Consider the following 13,421-nt stretch of genomic DNA (forward strand, 5'->3'; position numbering starts at 1 on the left):
TTATCTAGTTCATCTATTCAAGAGACAGTAAGTTAATTTATTTAGCAGCAAACATTCAAGGTTTTGTACCAATTAATCTTCGCCAAAAAGATATATTTTAACCGGGAAATGGCATTCCCTTCCAACAAAGTTAAGTTTACAAAGTTACATGTTGCTTAACCTTCTTCTAAATCCTGTATTTATAAATGTAATTTTATAGACTTACCCTGAAATACTTATAAATTATCGTATGTTGGTATATTTTCATACAAAACAAATTTTAACTTTGGCAGCAACAAAACTCACTTGTAAATCACGAAGTTACCGAACAAGGTGCCCCTTTTAATTTAAAAAATTGAATTCACTGCTTGTATATGACTCAGAATATCAAATGCTTACAATTTTTGGGCGTGAGTGTTTATCGAGTTGAGTGTCGAATTTTGTCGAGGTGCAAATGTAAACAATCTCACTCGAGCAGCGCTTTTGCTGCGGTTAATGTTCATCGCAATGCCAACTCTTAAAATGAGAACTCTTTCACGTGAGAGATATAGAGATAGAGAGAGAGAGAGATTAGAAAAGTGGATGTAATATAAAAATAAGGATCGTATTAGTGTGGCATGAAACCCTTTCGAGTTTATAGATGATTTCCAATTAGGACTTATACGTGCACCCTCATCACCGTTGACATCTGCCGGACAGTTCCAAGGACGGACATCATGACTAAATGATGCTACTTTACGACATAACTGCGCAAATTAAATAGGAAACTTTGAATAAACAGCACCCTATTAACCTGCAGATAATATAGACGTAAAATGTTTCCTCATTGTGTTTTGCTTTTTCAGACATTTATAATAAAGAAACATTGCTATGAATTCCTTGACAAAAGAGTCCAACGTGCTTTCCGTTTTAGCGAAAGATTAAGAATTCTTCAAAGTAACGTTCCCACGGAATCAACAGAGTTTATCACACAGCACCGAGGCACGCTTCGAAGACTTGTACAGAAGCAGGAATTAATAAAAATAACATTAAAACGACGAAGGATAATCTCGAACGGCTTTTATTTCATTCGGCGATTTCGATTTTCAATTAAATTTTGTGCAAATCGAATCGGCGGAATCGGAACGCTCCCAGCAGAGTGCTTGACAAATAGTAAGCTCCAATTTATTTCATCTCATTTAAATGAGATACTGCGAATAAATCACCATTCAAAATTCCCGTCTAATTTAGAGCAACGGACGGGTACATGTGGTAACATAATTATTTTTATTTACTTTTCGTTCATAAATACAATGTAATAATATATTATATTGCAACAATATTAATTACAAGAAGAATAGATTTTGTATGTCTTACTCACCAATTATTTTATCATTGTATTGAACGAGTCCGCCCATCCGCCATCTGCAAAATAATATAAATATACGTTCAAACAAAAATTGTTAAAAATATAGAAATTCTTCGTCCTTCTGGTGTACTTAAATAGATAAAAAGTAGTTGTGCAAGATAATAAGAGAGAAGAGTACAGAACAGTATCTTATTACTGCACCTTTCTTATTCACATAACAAGTTTGCTATAAATTAAAAAGCGTCGAGAGCCCTCGGAAACAATGGAGCGTCACCTTCGGCAGACAATACCGGCCGGCCTCTTCACACTGCTCCTCACCTCCACTTGATGGGGTTCTAAAGACTCCATAAAAGGACATTGTCCTGGGTTCCTTCAAATACTCTTACTACTACACTAGGCTTTTACTGACATGTACAAAGTATCATTATTTTAAAATTTACTTTAAATGTGTAAGTAGTTATGTCTACTCACATATATGTATCGCAAAAAATTCTTCCGTTGATTGGGTTTGCATATGCATCTTGACATATGTATTATTATTAGCCACAATTTTGAACCATGTTGTCGAGTCTTTTTGGTACAAATAAAAGCAATTGTAGATAATAAAAACACTAATTAACAAAATTCCGTAATTTTAACTTTTTGTTTATTGAAGTTTAATAAATTTATTCAGAATTTGAGAAATGCTTCTGTGGGTGCGACAACGGGAGACGCCCAGCACATCCATCATACGCCCTGTCGATATAGCTGACGTTCCACATAACGACCTGCGATTGCAGTTTATAAGGCAACAGTGAAAAATTAAATTAATTTGTGTATTAACAATCAATGTAAATCTAGTCATTTTCATTTGAACTTAAATTTAATAAGTAAGATGGAAAGACACGTGAGAAACGCTTGCATACATACATACATACAGAATCGTAATCGCTCTATTAGAAATATTTCTCTTTGAACCGACATCGATGATGGATAAGCTCATTTATTTACACGTAAGCAGCTGCGGACGGCTCTATCTTTCTTTGTACACGTTTATTCTTCGGCATTGATGGATGATGCGTATTCATAAATTTAACCTCCATATTCTCAATCTAGTTACGCATGTTTAGCATGCTATCGATGTTTTTAACTAAAAAAATGCATTTTGCTTGGATTTTTTAACATTTTCAATAGCAGAAGATGTGCACATTCGAAAAAGCCCGATCAATACAATTTTCGACAGGAGTTTAAACCTTTTGTTGTCAACTAGCGAATGGCGACCGGCGGGGCAATATATTGCAGTGGAACGCCATTAATCTTTCAAAATCCTGAGTCAATGCAATCCATATGTAGGACACGCAAACTAACTGGTACTTTAGTTTGCTGTTGAGTGTTATTCGGGTGCTTCTTATTTGTATAATAGGAAACAACGGTTTGGTGCAACCATTCGCTGCATAAGTATACGATGCCGAAACAAATAACACTGTATCCTGTAGCGAGCTTACTTTTATGGCACCATTCAACTTAATTCTAGTCGGATCCACGGATATATTATTTTTTATGTGATTTTCTCGTTGTATGTTGTCTTATTAGTTTATAGGAAACCATTATTTTTAGATTAAATAATGAATTGTTTGCCTGCCTTTCGAGAGAGTTCGAGAGAGACAATATCTCGCATTACCATACAAATTTACTTTACTATTACAAAGCTCCTTGTCACTGAATATACGAAACCCGTAAATTTTCTGATATTCGTATTTGTATAGTATGGGATACATTAATTTATTTACTCCTAATCCAATGTAACCCTACAATCAACGTGCAGGTCGGCGCTAAATGAAGGAGAACTGAAACGATTGAAGTGATGTAAGTGATGAACCCGACTAGACTAAGCAAAACTGGTTTTCTTTTACTTGTATCTCGATTACTAGTTGGTTGGTTGTGACGAGAGTGAGTTGCAGCCGACGGCGAAACGAGTATTGGTGTTTTACGGAATTGAACGTTTCATTCCAAAAACGGATTTTTATTTAAAATGAACTCGAATTTTAAAATAGCTTTGAGATTTTACGGCGTGTGAAATTGTTTTCGTGCGTGTATCTCTACTTTGAATACCGACGATGCGAATTCAGCCAGAATTATTTCATTCACCAGTACAGACATAAAAGCCTAGCCTTTTGCCTTGTACACACGAAAGATCTCTACTTGGTAAATGATGTGACAGAGAGCGATATTTATGTATATTTAACTCTAATTTTTGAAGTAAATTGTCATTTTGAACATCATAAAACATAATTTAACATCTGAAATACACAATAATATTACGTGCATTGTCCTATCTCAGACTGCTCTCAGAAACCGAACATCGCCTTCCGGGCGTTTATCTCCTGCAAAACAGCATAAAAAAGCAAACCCATAAGGCTTTAAAGCAACAATGAAAAATACGAACCGTTTTACGTGGGTAGGGCGGGCGGCGGTGGAGGGTGGCAGCGAGCATGAACAAAGCCCCCACGCCAGCGCCGCGGCCGCTGAGGAGCAAAAAGAAACACATCAACAACATTTGCAATTATATCGGCGTGAAACGCACTGGGCGCCGACACTCGCCGGTGCACGCTATACGGGACTCGCGTTATGTGTCGCAAGCACGTGCCATTCGAAATAAGATTCTAATATTAAAAATATGTGATATAAAAACTTTACGATTCATTTCTTCGACTTTCCAGAGGCCGAATAATGTATTTTTATTAAATAATATTATCTAAGTTGAAATGTGGTGACAAAGACACAAGCTAGCATTTTTTTATATTAATATACTACCATTATATATACTTTACAATATATATAATTCATTCATTGATCGTCTTTTACTGCGATGGTGGGTTACTTTTGATGATTTTGTATAGAGACTTACAAAACCAAAATCGCGTAAAGTCCAGATTATGAAGATTCAGAAAAACTTTCAACGGCGTGCCTAAACGATGACACCCAGCGACATCGCGTAGCGTTGTTGGCGTGGATTTGCGGTTGGTCAAGATCAGACGGTAATTTGATGCATTGAAAGTCCATACTTAGGCTAAAACCTCCGTTATAATAGAGAAATTAGTCTTCCAGTATTCCAGTCTTTTTTAATTTCTTCAATTAGTATTTAATAATCCTTCATAATTGAAAATAAAATTATATTAAAAACTTTCATGACAGAAATAGGTTGTGACATAATTCAACTATCCCTTGTCCTCACACTAGGTAGGAGTCCACAACCCTCTATATAACAATTTGTCAGTGGGACATACAGACAATATTCATCAGTCGGGGATATAGAACAAAAATAAATCTTCTCATCTGCTTCCCCAGAGACGCCAACGGCTTAGCTTATTGTAAGATTTCGAAATGAATTGATAGGGCAGTAAAATAATGGTCTCAATGGCCAATGAAATGGGGGCTGCAATACAAGTGATAGTCTGTTGTTTCTCACGTGATCGGGCTGAAAATTGTATACTTTAAAGTTGGCCCAAACTCTGGCTTCTACTTTCCGTATAAGCCTAAATTTAACGGATCGTGGAAACAGTGCTTATTTTAAATAGTATTAGTAGCAAAAATATGGTGCCTAGGTGTGGTTTAAATTATTAGATTAAAATACGTCTATTTTAAGGAGAGCCCTGTTCCACGTTCTAGGATCCTCTCGTGAGCCTTGGACTGCTATGAAAGGGCGCGGAGTCGACGTAAGAGATGCTCGACTTATTTTCCCCCATTCATATCCCTATTCTATTAGGCCAGGGCGGGAGATATAAAGATAAGAGATATAAGAAATTTACCATGAGCATCGATGCATATACCCGAGAATGTGAAAGGTTTCACTTTTGATTCACAGAGACATTCCGTTTCGGAATGCGGTCCTTCGTAGGAGATATTATTTATTTTCCTAATTCCATAATATATGACTTCAAACCCTTAAAAATAAAAAAATCTCAATCGATTTCTTAGAGGAAATAACGATTAAAAACGGGAAAGTGGGTAATCGGCTTACTATAAAATTTCATATAGAGTTATCCGAATTGACTGAATCCAATGAATATGTATGACTCAATTATTGAATTCGAGAATCGTCCTGGACAGCTACTGCCATCGTAATAACATTCAAAAGTAAAATACCATCATCAATAAAATCATTGTTTTCAACAATTATTGACTACCTGGCCGACTGAACCGATGTGTTCTTTTGTCTATGTTTACGAGGACCTCCGCCATTATGATTAAGGTGTTTTTAAGAAGAGAAAACGGGGCCCACGGGCAGAAGATTCACCGAACGTTAAGTGATACCGCCGTCCATGGACACTATCAATACTCTCCCACTATTTTCCACTGAGATGCTTTTTTCTTTGCGTCTTTGTCGACCCTCTCCCGATTATACGTCCCACAGTATGCCTACTGCTCATAGAGGCTAAACATTTTTTAATTTATATTGTAACTAATTGCTTCAACTTGTTATGGTGGTGTCAGCTTCTTGCAAACATTATTTAAAACAAAGATGAAAACATTTGCAGAGGAGAGAAGCAAAGAGCGGGATTATTTTTTTGATGATTTAATTGTTTATATTACTGGTGAAAGCAATAATGAAATGCGAAGTTATAATTAGCGCATTTAGCTTATGAAAAGGCAGCACTAGGAAAATGGAAAATCATAGTTTCCGAAGTTTTCTCGCTTTGTTCGCCTCGAGAGTCAGAAAGGAACTCGTTTAACTGACGAAATGCTAATTAGAAGTAGCGACTCTATCGAGCTCGTTTTAGAACATTTGAAGAGTTTCAATTCACCATTCCAAGTATGTGTGAATCATTCCTGAGAGGACCTTCAAGACTCAGCCACACTATGTTATTCCTATTACAGTCGTTCACATTTAACGACACGTACCCAAGTCAATATAGTCCCAAGTCTAAATTGATTGAAAGGACGAGTCACTAATTCAATCTCGTGTCATCTTTTGCGCAGGTAGTATTTTACCCCTTAAAAAATAAACAAACTTTTGTCGCTTTTGTCTTTAGAATATAGTATGACGCTATGCATATACAATAACAAATTAATAACGCATCAGTTATATCACACGTAAACTCAGTACTCCGTATTCAGTGATTATATATGTATGTAGATGTTATGAATCGACGGTTCCCATAACCGACAGGATCATATCAAGTGGAAATTAATACGGGATTTTCACAATGTATTGACACTTTTCTAATTCAGTATGAGTATGTGAGTGAAGGTGCATTTATTGAATATCTTTGATAACGAAGGTGTTTGGTGAATACTTTTAAGTTGAAAAACCTCTATAAACTATAAAGAGTTGTATATACAGTATACTCCGGAAGCAATTGGTGTGCGGAGGTGGGCCAGGCCTAATGTCACCCTCTCAAGTATTGAAACGCTGAGTTAGGAAAACTCATTTCCTTTATTGAATTTCCAATAAAATATGGGTATATTCTGCTTTCACGTGTTTAACATTGATTGTCAAATGCGGTGAAATCTTAATTTAATATGTAACAATTAAGGAATTTATGGGCAAAAATACCCTCCTTTTTCACAGTCGGTTGGCTAAGTTACGATTAGTATTTTCCACGACAAACGGCTTTGAACTGTGACACGGTCAAAGAGGTTTACAGGGAATAAGTAAGGCATTGGAAAGAATTGAAAGGGAGAAATAAAAAATTCACAGAAACACGGAGGTCGGAGTTTTTCCTGTCACCGGGCACAAACAATGCCCCATTGTGCGAGGTCCCCCGCCCCCTCCCGCCCTTCGGCTCGGAACTGCTGAGGAAACGAGCGTCTTTTGTTTCCATACCTTCTCAGACCCCTGCGGAAACGGGAACTTTGAACCCGCGGTCACCTGTGACCCCACACATGTCATCTGGACTCACAAACATATTACATTTGCACTCTTACACGAATTGTCTAGAATTTTTTACATTTATTTTGATTATTTCCGCCCACCTTGAGTGTGCTTGTGAAATATGTTATACATTTCTCCTCAGTTCTAAGTCGGACGATGGAAATTTTAAGTCTTCTTTTAGGTAATTCGTCATAACTTAGGTATTATTATTAATAATTAAGTATCTTAATATTTCTGTAGTAAGCTATTAACAATGATTATTACTTTTGTAAATAATATCTGTTCTTACTTTGTAAGAAACTGATATAGTTGTCTGTTTTTAGATTATAATATTTCGTTACTATAATATAATGTTCCGTTTGAACCCTTCAAAAATTAGTTAAATGAACTGAAACTTACAATTGTAAGTTTTTCGCACTATTTTCAAACATAAGTCATTGGAATCTTTGAGCAGCTATTTGCGAGCTCAGTCAGATGAACGACAAACACCGACCATCTCAAAAAATAATATTAAATAAAATTACGTACAGATTACGACATGAAATATTGAGAATATCATAGTAGTAAGAACCTAGTAAATATTTAAAGTACTGCTCCTAATACTAGTCAGACACCTCCACTTCTTTCCAGTTATCAAAACAAATGTAATTTTTAGTTGGTGAGTAGTAATTCTCAGTTCTGGGTCATTCAGAAAAACTCTATTTATAGCCACCCCTACTGATACGGGGCAGCGGAGTATTTTCTCTCTGCACTTTTAAAATGGCAATTTCTGTGTTCGATCTTATTAGTATTACATCTTATGCTTGCTTCAAAAGTTAAGTAAAATTAAATATATGATATTATTTTTGTTGCATACATCGACTGGTTACTACGTATGTTCTTTCTCACTCGCTGACCACAATTGATAAAAAGGAGTTTAATGTGAGATTTACTTATTGTATGACTAACTAATTTGAGGATATGTTTAAAGAAATCTCCGTAAATACATTATTTAGTCTTACAAAGTGTGGCCTTTAGCGAGCCTCTGCACCGCCCTTTCTCCTTACGAGAGTCTAAAGATCTTATTGTTCATAAAAAATGGTAAATGCAGTAGTAATAATGTGTTTGGTTGCTTTTGATGACATTAAAAAGAAATCATTTCAAAAATAAAAGAAAAAGGCATATTTGTTTCCAGCTATTTTTATTTGTTTTATTTAATTGTATTATAAAAAAAAGTTTGTAACGTTTATGGACCTAATGAATGACTTAATTACTAGTGAGAGTAAGGAGTCCATTGGCTTAAGAATGTGAAAGATGAACCTCGCTCTTGGTGGCCCAGGCAGGGCTTAAATCGGAAACGGATACGCTACTCTGCAAAAAATAAGTATTAAAAAAAATTCTGGGGTTTCTTTTATAAAATGCGAAGAAACGTTACCATGACCTTAATTTGTAATAACCTTGACAGAGACATGCACATCTTAAAGTACAAAAAATGCTATTATGTAAAAGAAGTATGTAATTATTTTTACTTGTGTAAATACTTACAGAATAGAGTGAGGTAGTAAGCAGTTTCCATTGTTAAATCTGTAAGTAAAAAATTGTTTGTCTTACAATAATTGTCAACGTGTGTTTTAATGTCATACTATAGATAAGGAAAGGAAAATCTACTAAATGTACAAAACACGACGACATTAAGTTTGGCGGTTCTTTAAGACCTTCTAATATGTAAATTCCTGATAATTCTACTGATAAAAATATTACATTATAGTCGGTTTTATAAGTTTTTGGGGATTTATGTATGAAAGTAATGTTGCCCTACAGTTATCTGTAGGGCAACATTACTTTCAATATGAAAATGCATTGTCACAATAACTAGGAGGAAAATAATATCAATTATGTTATATTTGATGATTAATTGTAGTCTATAAATTTGAATTTTCTAGCAGACAATGTATCCGCAATGGTTTACTTAATTAATATATGTATAATACTTTGTGTTTTAGAACTGCAAAACTATGGCCGTAAGTTTTATTATCGATACGAAAACTACACTTATTAAATTCTTTTTAACTTTTATTAATTTACAAAAGAGATTTCGGAAAAAATAACACGTCGTTTCGCTTCGAGAAGCGAAACAAAATAATTAATTTATTAATTATTAACTGGTACAACTGTAGCGTTTTATCCCCTATTCACGTATTATTTAATTTAATCGAAATTATATTTCCAGAAAAGAAAGATAAACCGCTGGAACATCTAAGACTAAAAATCGCAAATTATTTTCGCTGCATAATATAGACTTCCTCTTTATTAAGAGACCTCTACGCATTCAATTACGACTAAACGCGTGCTACGAGCTACGAAAAGTTTGACGATTTGCGCTACGACTTTTTTTTGAAGTTAACCGAATACAACATTTTATGAGTGCATCGTTTTTATTAATATGTGAGCTAAATGAAAAAGAAGTGAAGTTCGACTAACTCACCGACTCTAGCGAAGCTCTACAAGGAGCGCGAGCATTGTGAAGTTGAGCAATACCACTACACAGTTAATAAACACTGTCCGTTTAAGTTTTAACGCGTCAGAACACGCGAGTAGCGTCGGCGAAGTAGCGGGAGGCTCGGAGGCTGCGGCCGAGGCGAGAGAGAAGCGTGGAGCATCGCGAGCGACTGAGCCGAATACATCCAGCCTCCCGCACTCGCCTACCTATTTTATATATCTCCTTATATACCGATTTATATATTTACCCGCACTCATACATATTTAACTTTTTTCCATTTCACGTCGATTTTCGCGTATGTGAGCTCGGGACGCCGTCGACGCGGCCGTGTGTGCGTTCCCGCCATTCGAACCAAACCATCTCTCCACTTCTATTTACGTATTTTTAGAAAGGGCAAAGCTTTTATACCTTTCTTTTCCACTGTTAGCTCTAGTTCAACTCGCTTCAACCCTGGCAATAATTATTTATGCCTGTCAATTACATTACTTTAAAACATGTCTTGTGGATTTAATAGTCTGTAAAAAAATCAGTCCCGACTAAAAAAATGCTAATTATTAACTTAACAATATATATCCGGGTCGAAGTTGGTTAAACAAAATTTTGGCATAAGCACAAAAATGGCATATGAGTACAAACAGCAGATTCTGCGGTTAGATAATGCAATTTATGTTTAGCAGTCGCGACCCAATAACACGTCATTTGCAATTTACGATACGACACGCGGCTGGGAATATTGAAGGTTATGAGATATGTATATATATATCATATATATCTCTATATATATGTATATGTATATTTATGCACCCACTTCAATAACTGTTTATTGCACTCATACACCTGACAATTGATTTCCAATATTTCATACATTTTTAGTGCCTTTTGCCTATGTTAACACAAAATGCTCAATGATATCGGAAGGCGGGTTTCCTCTATGAATAGATGCAAAAGAATAAACAGAGAAGTGCACTATTTAGTAAGTATCAATTAATTTGAGATATCGGTTCACATTTTTTAACAGTGTGTTTTGCTTCAATTCAAGACGAAGGTACTACCCTTATAGCAAAATATTTATTTTCAGGCAAGTAAAGTGTGAGATGACAAATGGCCGCCGCCTACAAACCATTAAAGCTCCGAGCTTTGCACTCGTTTAAAGCCTTTTGTAGTTTACGTGCTTCAAATTGCGTTTTTATTCGCTGCGAAACAAAGAACGCTAAAAGCGTAGAGGAAAACAATGAAAGCTCGAGAATTTTCAATAAATATGTGGATGAAAACCTTCATGATTGATATATTGGCGAAATAATTATTTTTTGAATTTCCTTTATTTACAGAGAGATTCGGCCGAATATTGTAGTACTATGTAAAATGAACGGAATAAATATGGTATCTTAATTTTATTTTGAATCAAACAATGCTAAAGCTATCGAAACATCTATGAGCGTGCATGTGCTCAGAAATCGAAATCCATTGAGTACCGAGTCCCTGAAAACCTCTCAAACTAAATTACAATTTGTTGCTTCGCTGCTAATTCTAAATAAAGAACTCAACACGCAAAGAACTAGCCCATTACTCCTCAGCTTCTTTGCCTGTTTATTACACTGTGCTTGGTTTTAACCCAGGTCCTAACATTATATCCTAGTATTTTTGGAATCGATAAGATACTTATGCGGGCTTAGCGGCAAGAAAAGATTTCGCTGCCCTTATTTGATAAAAGATAAGTGCGTAAAATACACAAAATTATTCAAAACAAGAGTAACACTTTGTGTAGTAGGGCCAGATTGACTCGACGTGTTGTGGACTAACGAGGTGGACTATTTTTAAAACTGCATCGGCTTCGCGTAACTTTGTCCGTTTGTTTTGTCCTCGACGTATGCTTGATTAAGCGAGCGCATAGTACTCGCATCCAACGGTTGTATCAGTCTACGCTGAATTAAACTGTATTTACTGAAAGGTTACACATGTAACACCACCACCACGACCACTTTTTTCGCGTATGTACGCGAGCGACTGCTGCCGTCAGTCTCGTAAAATAAGCTTACAACGAAATGTTAACAGCAAAGGGTAGTTTATAAATCGCCTCGAAACTTAATAGTTTATATAAAAGTTGAATCTGTAAAGTTTCGAAATGGGACTTGGATCAAGAAGACCCTTACATGGAATGGCCCATTGGGAAGAAGAAAGAGAGGACGTCCACCAGAAACTTAGGAAGATGGAAAAAAGGGATCGCAAGGCGGAATTGAAAAATTGTCGCGAGGAATAGAGACAAGCGGAAGAATTTGTTATACGGTTTGTATGAAAAAGCGATAAAAGCTAAATTTTAAAAGATTTGTTTTTGTTGCTAAGCCTATTATTAATAATGAAACGTTTAATTTGCCAGGGTTTATTATAGAATAGCATAGAATTATATCCGACTACACCTTTGAAGTCGTTATTTCTGTAGAAAAGTTAAATTTTGTGCAAACGTTTGTTAATTAAAAAATGAAAAGGAAAATAATCGTTAACAGTCGCAGCCTCCATTTTAGCTCCACTACACCGATATATGTATATATACAAGCTAGTCTTCGGCATTCACGTTCCAGTTTCATTCATTTCCGCTATCTAACGGACCGTAAAAGACTTTTTGTAAATATGTGCAAAAATATATTTACCGTTTCAAATTATTTGACTATTGCAATTTGAATACAACGCTTTTTTCTTTACTTTATCGTTATTATAACTAATGAAGCCACTTCAATAATGAATGATGTTTGAATAGCTGAATTACCACAGAAGTTTATTAAAGTCAAATATTAAAAATATAACTATTTAACGAAATTGTTTGCCACTCAACTCGGCCAACCATCGTCCGACCAGTCGGCCTCTGCCGAAACGTAGCGAAGACACTGAAATCTAATTGTTATGAAAAATATATTATTGGACATGACTAACACCAAAATGTAATCGCCGACATAACTCTAGTACGTTGAACGGCGTCACCCCAATAAGGAATCAGCGAGTCGGAAGAAATCACGTGGAATCGACAGCTCATAACATACTCGCAGCTAACGTGACTTTGAGAAATGAGTTTTTAAATTAAATCCGTTCGCGTGGCTCTATCGCGTCCACGTCTGCATACTTCTCTTCTTAACAGATTTGAAGTTACTCAAAGTCGAAATAGAGAAGAAAAGTAAAAATAAAGCAGGTTGAAACAAAAACCAACTTGAATCGAACGACTAGAGAAATTATGAAGCCAAGGCTGTATGCAGTATGCTCTACGAAGTCGTCTGTTCAATAATACGGCATATGCGCTTTTAATTATTTTCTCGGCGATGAGACTAACAAACGTTAAGCGGTTTCAACCTTACTTATGTAATATTAATGTATCAATTATTTCACTAATCGTCATACTCGACAAATCGGAAATAATCCGAAATACAAAAAAGTAGATTCCTCCATCAGAATAATTACTTCAGAATAACATTTAATACTCTCGTGGGTAAAAATATGAAGTTTTAGTGTATTCGGTAGGTATGTTGGTGCCGAGTCGGAGCCTGATAGCATAGCTTGGCTGCCCTCCAAACTGAAGGTCGTATTTAAAAATATTCTGAATTGCGATACATTATTTGCATATTCGGTATGATCGCAATTAACTCCGACATCTTTGGAATAGGGTATAAATGAGGCTATGTTGTTCAACGACTTAGCAAAGTAGTAGTAGGAAAACAAATGGAATTTAAGTCATCGTATTCACATAATGTAATTTACCCTCAGAACTTCGACAGCGG

At 35.7% G+C, this 13,421-nt stretch overlaps 1 long non-coding RNA gene across 2 annotated transcripts; it reads right to left on the bottom strand.

The window, feature by feature from the left end:
- Positions 1–1,337: 1,337 nt before the first annotated feature.
- LOC110997503 lies at positions 1,338–9,811 on the bottom strand. 2 transcript variants are annotated; one of them, XR_006750445.1, is made up of 4 exons: positions 9,646–9,811; positions 8,706–8,744; positions 3,753–3,831; positions 1,338–1,383 (listed from the first exon to the last, which is right to left on the bottom strand). It is a non-coding gene; the product is annotated as an uncharacterized LOC110997503 (long non-coding RNA). The 2 variants fall into 2 exon arrangements; XR_002600334.2 differs by lacking the exons at positions 1,338–1,383; positions 3,753–3,831 and adding an exon at positions 8,406–8,531.
- Between the last annotated feature and the right edge of the window lie 3,610 nt (positions 9,812–13,421).

The sequence above is a fragment of the Pieris rapae genome, chromosome 1 (genome assembly GCF_905147795.1).
Source record: "Pieris rapae chromosome 1, ilPieRapa1.1, whole genome shotgun sequence".
NCBI lineage: Eukaryota > Metazoa > Arthropoda > Insecta > Lepidoptera > Pieridae > Pieris > Pieris rapae.